The 12,811-nt window shown below is 40.3% G+C and overlaps 1 long non-coding RNA gene across 1 annotated transcript in view; it reads right to left on the bottom strand.

Annotated features, from left to right (window-relative positions):
- Positions 1 to 371: 371 nt before the first annotated feature.
- The window catches only part of LOC140737625 (uncharacterized), a 53,433-nt gene continuing 40,993 nt past the window's right edge, over positions 372 to 12,811 (bottom strand). Inside the window, exons 2-3 of the long non-coding RNA XR_012101202.1 lie at positions 1,085 to 1,179; positions 372 to 531 (exon numbers count right to left, since the gene is read on the bottom strand). This is a non-coding gene — a long non-coding RNA (uncharacterized lncRNA). The remainder of the gene's footprint in view (positions 532 to 1,084; positions 1,180 to 12,811) is intronic.

Here is a 12,811-nt window from a genome sequence, read left to right as displayed (position 1 = left end):
AGCCAAATTTCTGTGCATTCTCCCTGCATTGAATTTCACCAGCAAGGACAAGACATGCACAAGCACAAATATGAAAGGCTTAGCGCTATAGGAATTGTACACTCTTTGAAAGCAGTGAGCCCGTTCTGCACGTTGTGTTTAGTGATGGATCTTATCGGGCAAGCAGTACACTTCATAGCAGCAATTCATTTCTGATTCTGTTAATGCAACTACATATGGGTCAGCTGGCTTTGCAGTCTATTGCGAGCCTAATGGCAGGGTTACGCAACTAAAGATGACAGTCTCTTCTGGTGTGAGAATGATTTATTATTCTTATTAAAACAGGCTGTGAAATTCTGAGGTTTCTTTGGAAATTAATATCTAAAAGCTAGATATAAGGAAATGAATGTTATGCAGTTCGATTCAGAAAAAAAAGAGAAAATCTTTTTAAACCATATTTTACAGAAATGAGCTAAGCTTTTCCTCACAACCCTCAGTGTATCCCTGATCCAACCAGATGCTGCATCTTCTGCCAGCATTAAATACACCAACCTGTGGATTAAATAGAACAGAAACAGGGTTAATCTTTCAATTCAAAGTCCTTTCATCTGACTTCAAGCATTAGTTAAGTTTCTCTTTCCACCGATGCTGTCTGGTCTACTGAGAAATTCTAACATTTTCTATTTTAATTTCAGATTTGCAGCATTTGCAGTTTATCTTTTTGTTTTGAATTTTAATTTTTGTTCTGCATTGTCCAAGGTTTATCGGATTCTCTTTCTCCATTTGATTAATCTTCCTACTTGCTTATTTCCCAGTCAACACTTTTTATTTTGATCAAGCGCTTTGGTTAGTCAACCACATCTCCAAATGCCTTGATATCAAAACCTTTGCCGTCACTTACAAACTTCTTGTCTCCACCCATTCCTGCCTCTGCAAAGTCCTGGATACCGTAGTCCACACGTTCTTCTCCTTCCTTCTTTGCTTCTTTCTCTCCTTTTTAATCTCCCTATTGTGACACTGCTTGTATTTTGGAATACGAGATCTATCTGCTGCTGTCTCAACAGAGACACGGTAGCGTAGTGGCAAGCAAAATGCTTTACAGTACCTGCGACTCGGGTTCGATTCCTGCTGCTGCCTGTAAGGAGTTTCTACGTTCTCCCTGTGACCACATGGGATTCCTCCAGGCGCTCCGGTTTCCTCCTACAGTCCAAAGAAAGACTGATTGATAGCTTAATTGATCATTATAAATTGTCCTGTGATTAGGCGAAGGTTAAATTGGGGAGGGGGGTGTGTTTCTGGGCAGCGAGGCTCAAAGGGCCTGCTCTGTGCCATATCTCAATAAATAAATAGATCTCTTCCTACCTTTAAAAGTCTGTTAAAAGCATTGGTTTATCCACTCAACAAGGAAAGCAACTAAATACTTTGTTAACCACACTTTTTCTGGCAAACAATCATTGTAAGTAATACTCTGTAACTTCCCTTTGGTCTTGGAGGCAATTCAATGTGGAAGAAACGAGGCAAAGCAAGGCGGCGGGCCGGTTGCCGAGAGCGTGGAAGAGCATGAAAGATCTGGCACAGGCTGAATCAAAGCTGCGGAGTACAGGCACCAAACGTGACTGAGCACGATCTGCAGATGGAGATTTACAGGCCAAAGAGAAGTCCGGCTTATCCAAGTGGCAGAACCTGTTGTTCAGATGGAGAGGTAAGCACTGGTCCGGATAGGAAAGGTCGGGGTGTCGGGGCCCGAGGCGAGGATCACCGCTCCACGATGCTTACTCAGCCTTACACTGAACTATGGGTATCTCTTTTCAGACTTCAGTTCAGAAACACTATTTGCTTGTGGTTACCGTTTGCATGAAGTTTTTATTCCATTGCATATTAGGTGGTCGACATTAGGTCTTTTTAATTCTTATTCTTTTATTTTCTTATGGACATGATGTGGTTTTTATTCTGTGTACATTGTGTCTACATGGTTTTTTTTTATCGATTTCTTTGTTTTGTGGCTGCGGGTTAGGAGAAAATTCTCAAGGTTGTATAATGTAGACATACTTTGATAATAAATGTACTTTGTACTTTTTTACTTTCCTCTCCTTTTCCATATTCTAAGTTGCAAAGCTCTACCTCACCTGTAAGGAACCAGGGACGCAATTATTAACAGATAGTTACAACTTTAATACTTTTTTCCCTCTTTTTTTGAAATCTACAGAACTGGAAATATTTGTGACTGATCAGTTCAGGGGCTAATTTCCATTGTCCAAGTTCACAGAGTTTTGGAAACCATTAGATAGATAGCCTTAGATTAGTGTGGTGACATTTTATCTGTAACATCACTTTCTTAAATGATTTCCATCATTTTGTAAAAGGATCCCAGCTAATAAAGATATATTTCCTGTTTGGTTTCATGAGTTTATGTATTAGATATATATCTTCCCCATCTCTTGGGACACAAAAGCCAGATGTTTGTAATTTATACCAAGCAAAAACAAAACTCGTTTAACATTTTATTCTGGAAATTCCTAAAGTATAAAGTAAGACATGGTAAATTCTTGTGGCTTAAAACTGAACAACAAGACTGATATTTCTGTTTAGATCATTGAATAAGATAAATTGCTGTTTTTTCTTTTATATTGGTATTAATGCTTTGAAGCAAAGTTTTTATGTCCTAAAGAGATATATGAAGGGTACTCTTCTGATTGTTAAATTAATGTACTAAATCTGTCAATAAAATCCTTTGCTTCCTTTCTCTCTCATTAAACCATTATTTCCTTCTCAATAACTTCTTAACTTATTTTAAGTTTACCCCAGATTTGGATTTTGCCCAAAGACTCATGGCAAGAAAGCAGGACAAAGCTTACTGGTGGATGTAAAGAGTAAGTCCAAACTCACAGAAAACTTTGTTAGAGGTGAGGTGCAGCTGGCTTCACGATGGCATGCAAATTGTGATCCTAACTAATGAAACTACTAATGAATCTACCACAGAGCCTGTCTTAGTGAACACCAGAGTCAAATAAAGCTGCGTCAGCAACACAGGCTTCCTCTGGGTGCTGCGGTTTCCTCCCACATTCCCAAGAACGTGCAAAAGTTCTAGACACGTAAATAGAACCAAAGTGCCTAGGACTTTTGCACAGTACTATATTTGTCAACATGGAGCCGAGAGCGAGTTTGTAAATCTGGCAGGAGCAAAGGATGTTGGGAATAATGACGGTGGAGCACCACGGGTGGGGTGAAGGACAGGTGGCAGATTCCCCTCTCCCTGCTCTCTTCCCACTCTCAGTCCACAATAGAAACCCCTATCGGAATCAAGTTTATCATCACTCACAAATGTCATGACATTTGTTTTTTTTTGTGGCGGCAGTACAGTGCAATACATAAAATTTCCTCAATACTGTGCAAAAATTTTCGGCTCCCTAGCTATAGATATGTGCCCAAGACATTTGCATGGTTTTGTATGATTAGGGTTGGTGAGTTGCGGGCGTGCTCTATTGGTGCCAGCAATGTGGTGACACTTTGCAGGCTGCTCCAGCACAGGCCTTGGACTGCCTCACCTCCCATGGACTTCCGACAGGACTGGAGGTGATCCTCGGTTTTAGTGGGAAAATGGTTAACCTGCAAGGACTTCTCTCCAGAACTAAGGTCCCCTGAATCTCCATCCCAATAAACATTGGCACAGAGACAAAGAAAAAGATGATTATCTCAAGAATCACCCTCTAAAGATGAACGTTGCCAGCTTTGGGCCAATTGATGAATAGGGTGTTTCAAGTCAACACTTCAACCTGGCACACTACTGATGGTCCATTGAACAGTAATGCTGCCTGCCTGGGATTTGAATAACCTATAGCAGACATCCCAAGGCTGAAGAAAAATGCCACCAGTGCCATCTCCCCAGAGTCCGGGAAGGATGAACAAACTAATGCCAGTGCTCATTGCCAGGCCAATATCACCAGCACTAAAGCACTACTGGCTAGGCCGCAACATTCACATGCCCACTTCCAGAATTCCAAAACAAGCATTCTCCTCTGAGCTCTGTCACGGCAATTGTTCAATGTAATGTCAGAGAATTATTACAGCATACAACCTAAAATTTTTACACTTCGCAGACATCCTCAAAACAGAATAAAATGCAAAAAATGAATGACAGAAAATTGTTAGAACACCAAATCGCCCTTGCCCCTCATGCATAAGCAGCAGCAAAAGCATCAACCCTCTCCCCTCCCACTCCCTCCATTTGCTCCAGCAGAAGCATCAACCACCCCCCCCCCAACAGTCAGCAATAGCAAGCCCCAAAGAGACCATGATCTAGAGTCCATCAAAAACTACTGTCCATCCCACCACTTCAGCATCTCTCACTCTTTTGCAGGTGAGGGAGAGGGAGATATCGCTCCTGCGACAGTGAGAGGGGAGACCAACAGCTCGCTGTTTCGATGTTACAATCGCTTGACCGAATGGACAGAGGAAGTTATTCAAGGATGTATTTTCTGACTCATGATTGATGCCAATTCCTTCATTTCACCTGGAAACTTAAAACCTGTGATCATTTAAAGTGGAGAAGGGCATTTGATTTGATACCCTGAGGAAATGGAAAATATCCTAATTAGACCAGTGCTTCAAAAGCCCTGTGTATGCAGAGGAAGAAGTGTACCACCTCAAAGACTTTACACCCACCTTTACTGTCAGATCCTTCCTGACCCATGGATGGAAAAGGCTGCTGTTGTCACATTGGACTTTCACTCCCTCCTCTCAAAATATGTAAACCCAGACAAAAAACAAATTATCCTTAATCCCAAAGGGCAGCTTGAAAGGAAGATTCTAAATTCTCATCACAGATGTTCTTGTTTCCGTCTTGTGAATGGAACTATTCTAATAGGATTGTTCCCTGCAGCTGGTGGCCCAGTATCATCTCATTTCATAACCTACCTTGCCTCCCAATTCAATCTCAACAGCTTTTCTCGTACCAGCAGCTCATTACGAATATATAATCAGGGGAAAATCACAAAACTGTTGAGAAATTTCTGATAAAAGTCTTTGGCACCCTAACTATATATACTGCATGTGCCTAAGACTTTTGCATATTACTGAGTTTGGTAGTGTGGAGCAGAGAGCGAGTTTGTAAATCTGGCAGGAGCAAATGATGTTGGGACTGGGGAGGGTGTGGGACAGGTGGCAGAAAAGAGTACTGGAGTGGGGAATGATGATGATGATGATGTTAATAATAATAATAACAACAACAACTTTATTGTTCCCAAGCGGGGAATTCTTTCATTACAGCAGCAACATTTAAAAACACACTTAGCAGTGTACAGACTTAACTAATAATAAAGTACAGAATAATAATATATATACAATGATAAGACACCAGGCAGTAGGTTTATTGATTATTACAAAATATCTCTCTGGCACTTCCTGATCCCTCCCCTTTCCCTTCCATTTACCCCAAACATGATTCCTCTCTCCCTGCCCCCTTCCCACTCTCAGTCCACAATAGAGACCAATATCAGATTCAAGTTTATCATCACTCGATCACTCACGTATGTTATAAAATTTGTTTCTTTTTGCAGCAATAGTACAGTGAAATTACATAAAATTACTATAGCATTCTGCAGAAGTCTTAGGCACCCTAGCCATATATATATATATATAGATTTGTGTTTGTGTGTGTGTGCCTAAGACTTTTGCACAGTATTGTAAAGTATATCATCAGTGAGCCCATCACTTAAAGTTAAAATAAAACTAAGACGTATTCTCCTGGGCTCCTGTCTTTCTCTTTCAATTAGTTTTATGTTTTGGAGTTACAAAACGTAATATCTTGTGTCTCATCTGTAAACATTTTATCTTCAGTGTTTGCTCCTAAATGTGGTCAGTACATTGAATGAAATCAAATAAAACATGAATGTATAGTTTGTTTGTTCGTTTTATGCCTTGTCACATGACGAGGTCTTTCCATGACCATGATTGTTTTTGGCAAATGTTTCTACAGAAGTGGTCTGCCATTGCCTTTTTCTAGGCAGTGTCTTTACAAGATGGGTGATCCCAGCCTTTATCAGTGATTGTCTGCCTGGCATCAGTGGTCACATAACCAGGGCTTGTGATATGGGTCATATACCCATCCACCTCCTGCACCCATAGTTTCACATGACCCTGATGGGGGGGGGGGGGGGTTATGCAGGTGCTACACCTTGCCTAAGGGTGACCTGCAGGCTAGTGGAGGGAAGGAGTGCCTTATACCTCCTTTGGTAGAAACAAATCTCCACCCTGTACCCCCACCCCAGGAATGTACAGTGCCACCAGTAGTGGGACAGCACAATAGCACAGTGGTTAGAACAACGCTTTTCCAGTACAGGCAAGCCGGGTTCATTTCCCACCACTGTGGTAAGGAGTTTATATGTTCTCCTGTGACTGTGTGGGTTTCCTCCCATGGTCCAAAGACATACCAGTTGGTAGGTTAATTGGTCATTGTGAATAGGGTGGGATTAAATCGGGAGACTGCTGGGCGGTGTGGCTCAAAGGGCTGGAAGGGCCTGTTCCACACAGTATCTCAATCAATAAATAAAAGGATACTTGATCAGTACCTGATCCTTGGTCCTACCTTTGAGTAGTTGGTGAAACAACCTACTTTAACCCAGTCAGCTGTCAAAGCAGGCTTCCTACCTTCACTTGGTCTACTGTTTAATATTTACCTTGTTGGGATTTCATACAGCTCATGATAACTATCACACACCTCATCTCTCCTTCTGTACCATGCTTCCACTACACCCTGTCTGCTTTGTACACACTCACTCTCTATCATGTCATCTGCATCTTTCAATGTGACCTTTCACCTCTAGAACCATTTAATTCTTCCCTTCACTAAAGGATTAAACTCTCCTCTGCCAGCTTGATGTTTAAAGCCATTCATCGGTATAACTGATTTGTAAGAAAGATGTAGTTCATTATATCTGTTTATTCTGTTATGTCTCTAAATAAAAAAGTTATGCACAACTTGTTTCATCTTTTGCCTTCTGGAAGAAGAGGGGAAAGAGAATGTCTCCCAGGTTCAAAGAGAGCTTGTACCCCTATTATATAACTCAAATAGTTTTGTTGTGGGAGAAATTGGACCCTTGACCTCACAAAATATCTTGTTAGATCTTGCACCTTATTGTTCACCTGCAGTAATTTCTCTGTAGCTGTACCACATTCTTCTGCACTATTATTGTCCTACCTCAGCGCACTGTGTAATAATCTGAACTGTATGAACAGAATGCAAGACAAGCTCTTTACTGTATCTCACCACTTGTAACAATAATGAACTAATTCCAACCATTTTCCTGGGTCTCACCATTTATTTATTTGACCACTGCAATCAGTTTCTAATCAATGAAAATCACTCAGACATTATTGATTACAGCCATGAAATTGGGCCTCAAATTACCACAAAACCTTTGTCCGAAATTTCAGTCTTTTTTTTAAGGAAGTCTTGGCCAATTTAATGTAAAAACAAGCCATAATTCTACATTCTACAAAATAATTTCTAGTTCCATGTAGGTTTTATTTACTGAGAAAGCTAGATGCTATGAATAGCTAAACGAGTAAAAGATGACTTGATTTCCAAAAGGCATAATGTTAAAGATGACATATTTCTTTAATATTTTAAGCAAGATTATTTTTAAATTTTTTTTGAAACTTTTAGAGTTTCAAATAACAATAAAGGAAAAGGGCCCAAAGCAAAAGTTTGGGCACCCTGCATGGTCAGCACTTAGTAACACCCCCTTTGGCAAGTATCACAGCTTGTAAACGCTTTCTGTAGCCAGCTAAGAATCTTTCAGTTCTTGTTTGGGCCATTTTTGCCCATTCTTCTTTGCAAACGGCTTCTAGTTCTTTGAGATTCTTGGGCCATCTTGCATGCACAGCTCTGTTGAAAACTATCCACAGACTCTCAAAGATGTTTAGGTCGGGGGACTGTGAGGGCCATGGCAAAACCTTCAGCTTGTGCCTCTTGAGTCAGTCCATTGTGGATTTTGAGGTGTGTTTAGGATCATTATCCTGTTGTAGAAGCCATCCTCTTTTCATCTTCAGCCTTTCTTACAGACGGTGTGATGTTTGCTTCCAGAATCTGCTGGTATTTAATTTAATTATTTCTTCCCTCTACCAGTGAAATGTTCCCCGTGCCACTGGCTGCAACACAAGCCCAAAGCATGGCTGATCCACCCCCATGCTCAACAGTTTGGAGAGGTATTCTTTTCATGAAATTCTGCACCCTTTTTTCTCCAAACACACCTTTGCTCATTGTGGCCAAAAGGTTCTATTTTAACTTCATCAGTCCACAGGACTTGTTTCCAAAATGTATCAGGCTGGTTTAGATGTTCCTTTGCAAACTTCTGATGTTGAATTTTGTGGTGAGGATGCAGGAAAGGTTTTCTTCTGATGACTCTTCCATGAAGGTCATATTTGTGCAGGTGTTGCTGAACAGTAGAACTGTGCACCACCACTCCAAAATCTGTTAAATCTTCCTAAAGGTGTTTTGTAGTCAAAAGGTGGTTTTGATTTGCCTTTCCAGCAATCCTATGAACAGTTCTCTCGGAAAGCTTTCTTGGTCTCCCAGACCTCAACTTGACCTCCACTGTTCCTGTTAACTGCCATTTCTTAATTACACTACGAACTGAAGAAACGGCTACCTGAAAATGCTTTCCTATCCTCTTATAGCCTTCTCCTGCTTTGTGAGCATAATTTATTTTAATTTTCAGAGTACCAGGCAGCTGCTTAGAGGAGCCCGTGGCTGCTGACTGTTGGGACAAGGTTTGAGAAGTCAGGGTATTTATAAAGCTTTGAAATTCGCATCACCTGGCCTTTCATAACGATGACTGTGAACAAGCTATAGCCCAAACAAGCTGCTTAAGGTCTGAGACCTTGGGAAAAGTTATCTGAGATCTCAAATCTCTCAAATGCCCAAACTTTTGCATGGTGCTCCTTTCCTTTTTTCCCACTCTAAAACTGTACAAAACAAAAATAATACACTTGCTCAAAAGAATGTTTCATCTTTAACTTTATGACTTCTGGAGATAAGTTCATCTTCTACTCACTTAACTATTCACAGTAACAGAAATTTTGACCGAGGTGCCCAAACTTTTGGTAACATATATGTTTTACTCACTGGAGGATATTCTGCAATCTATTTTGGTAATACCAAATGCTGCATTATTTTTCCTTTTGTATTTCCTCAATATACATATGCATGCAGTGATCTGTCCTGATGGTGCGTAAAGAAAAATTTTTCACTGCATCTCAGTACATGTGATGACAATAATAAACCAATTATCAACACTTAAATCTCTAATGGACAGATCAAAGGATTTGGCTAACCTTTTCTGTGTAAGAGTTTGACTGGGGAATGGAACCGGAAAACCTTTACCAATTTTCTTGCTTTCACTTAGGCAGACTGGACTACATTCATCATTCAGATTCAGAAGTTCAAAGTATGTATATTTTACACAGCCTTGAGATTTTTATCCTACAGGCAGCTACAAAACAAAGAGACAAGTCTCAATGTTGTATAAAATATATTTACTTTGATAATGATAATATTTGTTGACCAAAATCTGAATCACGACCGTGGTCTCTAGCATCAAGCAGATCAAGCAGAATCTGTGGGAGGAGAGAAACTGTCAATATTTCAGCTTAAGATTCTGCATCAGGACCATCAATGTTATGGGTAGAGACCATGCATCAGGATTTTGACCCAAAACCCGACGGCAGTATTTTGTATCTCAAAGGTTATCTGGAGCTGAGTGGGTAGAGTCAGTCACAAGTGGGCCCAAGTATCTCAACCAAGTTGGTCATTGACAGGAGTGTGTAGTATAGTGATGTACCTGTCTCAGGAAGTAGAACACCTGTGAAGAGTAACTTATTTCCACGTGTCCATTGTTAACCAATTCAACTTGACTCTCTGGAAAATCCAGCTCTCTTCCATTGGTCCTGAGGCCACTGATGAATGTACATCTGACAGGATGGTCAGAAGTAATTCTTCTTGGCTGGCTGGTTGGGCACTTGGTTCATGATAGAATTAATTAGGAATTTGCTTTAAGGCTAAATCAAAGTTTCAGCGTTCGATGGCCATCTATGATTGATTGTGATACTGAAAATATGACACAATTTATATGAACACTAGAGCAATTTCATGGTATTTCATCCTCTGCTATTTTATAGAAGAATTGGCCCATTTAACACAAAGTGCATTGGGATGCACAATGTAATTTCTGGCTCTATACAAATTTAATTCGCTGGAGGCATAAAAACCATTTTATGTATATCTTTTAGATTTTATTAGCTCTGTTTGGTTATTGTAAGAGTAGTTGTTATAAAGCATCAAAATGTGGCAGCTGCTCTGAAGATTGCCATATTTGTAACAGCTGGAAGCATTAATGAAATCTATTATTAGATATTTAGTACATACGTCCTTCAAAATGAACAGAAAAAGAACAATATAAATAGTTGCCATTCAGTTGTAGGTCATCACATTGTTCGGCATGAATGCATTGACCACTTCTGTTTTGAAATCTTTTCTCAGCATTCACATTCTCCATTGTTTACCCACGAAAAGCACATCGGAGAAGGTTGACTATGCCCACAGGTCCTTTCTGGTTATATTGCAACACGTAATGGAATCATAAAGGAATTGCATTAGAAGCATTGAGGAAATGCCAAGTGTACTATTTGAGATTGTACTACCGCAGTTCCATTTCACAATATATTTAAGTGCAAATGTTTCCTCAGTTTGAAAATTTACTGCATGTCCCACCGTTTCAGATAGATCAGGAGATTTCTGGGATGAAGGGTTTGTAGATATTGTTCTGTAATGCAGAGATCAGTTTTTAATGAAGTTATTGTGGAGCGGTTTCATTGTCAACTAATCATACCTTAAGGCAAAATAGTTAATGTGTGTGCAATTCCCAATAGATATTGCGGTGAAGAGCAGAACCAATATGTGTTTTTTTTGTGGGGGGGGGGGGACTCAAATCCTATTCTGAAAACTTATAAGCAATAATGGGTCAGCTGCTCCTGACCAAAATGCTGTTATAGCCCTGCTGAAGGGACTCAGCCTGAGACTTCAAATATGCTCTTTTCCATAGATGCTGCCTGGCCTGCTGAGTTCCTCCAGCATTTTGTGTGTATTGCTTGGATTTCCAGCATCTACAGATTTTCTCTTGTTTGCTGTTTATAGTATGTATTTTATCAAATAAGACTGTTGTCACAATTGGAGGCCATGAATTAAATGGGCCTGAGGTAGTTTTAAATATCTGAAACAAAGAAAATGCAAGCTATGGGGAGAGGGTATCAGATTGAGGCTAGCTCTTATACAAAGCTCGTATAGATCAAGTGGGTTGAATTGTCTTTGTCTCTGCTGAAATCATTATCATTTTATAATAATATTAATTTAAAGAGGACCACAATCTTGGTGTGTTATGGAAGTTTGCTTGCCACAATGACTCAGAGAGCTATGTTGGCTGGAGTCAGGGCTTTGGCTCTTGGTGGGGTCACCCATGCCAAACAGATCAAAGGTTAGAGGCCAGAATAAGAATGGTCCACTAGTCTTCCAGGTTCTAGGATTCAGCTCAGGGCTAACGAAACAAAACTGTTACAGAAACAGTAATGAAGAATCCTTCTACATCTGAGTGTGACGGTATTCCTGAGTCTCCACCCAGGACTTGCCTGACTGACTGTAGAAAACAACTGAAAGGAAGCCACTGACAGGATGAAGGAAGCCCTGAACAGTGCCAGAGATGGAGGGCTTTCATTGCTGCCCTAAACGCCGGTGGTATAATGAGCAGTAAGTAAGTAAAATATGGGGCAGTGGTTAGTGTAACACCTTACAGTGCCAGAGACCTGAGTTCAATTATTATTTAATTATTTATGGTTTTATATTGCTATATTTCTTCACTATTCTTGGTTGGTGCGGCTGTAACAAAACCCAATTTCCCTCGGGATCAATAAAGTATGTCTGTCTGTCTGTCTGTCTTCCCACCGCTCTCTCTAAGGAGTCTATACATTCTCCCCATGACCGCGTGGGTTCCTTTTGGTTGCTCTAGTTTCCTTCTGCATCCCAAAGACATACGGCTTAGTAGGTTAATTGGTCACGTGGACAGTGCAGACTCATTGGGTTGGAATGGCCTGTTACCATGCTGCATCTATCAATAAAAATAAAATAATAAATAAACAAACACGGAATGAGTAGAGAACACTTGTATCTTGTTGACTTCTCCAGTCACAGTACTCTTAAATGACTGGCCTGAGCAAAGCTATTTGCTTTCAAGGTGGAATGTTTGAACTAACCTGTTACAAGCGGGACTGCTGAAGGGTTTCAGGCTGAAATGTCGACTGTACTCTTTTCCATAGCTGCTGCCTGGCCTGCTGAGTTCCTCCAGCATTTTGTGTGTGTTGAACTAACCTGTCAATAGTTGGAACAGATAGAGCCTGGTTCTGATTCAACTTCTTTCAAAGCCCCTCCATATTCTAGAAAGTTTCTCAGCTAAAGAACATCTTTTGAAGTGTCCTTCTGGAAGCTACACTGTTTCAATAAACAACAGTTACTGATATCAATCAGGAACACAGCCCTGTTCTGTTTCAAATTGCATTTTGGGATTTTTATGTGTCAAATTCATAGAATCATTCTCCATGGAAGAAGGCCCTTTAGCACAATTTAGATGTATATCTGTGCTAAAACCTTTTTCCTGCATTTGCATTGTGTATCTGCCTGGGCAGAGAATTCCAGACATTCACCACTTCTGTGAGAAGAAATTACGATGCACCTCCGTTTCAGAGAACTGTCGTTTACTTTTTCAATGTGTCCTCTTGTTCAAGACTC

Source organism: Hemitrygon akajei, chromosome 2 (assembly GCF_048418815.1).
Source record: "Hemitrygon akajei chromosome 2, sHemAka1.3, whole genome shotgun sequence".
Taxonomy (NCBI): domain Eukaryota; kingdom Metazoa; phylum Chordata; class Chondrichthyes; order Myliobatiformes; family Dasyatidae; genus Hemitrygon; species Hemitrygon akajei.
Note: the sequence above shows the minus strand (reverse complement) of the source record. Positions and strands in the feature narration are given on the sequence as shown.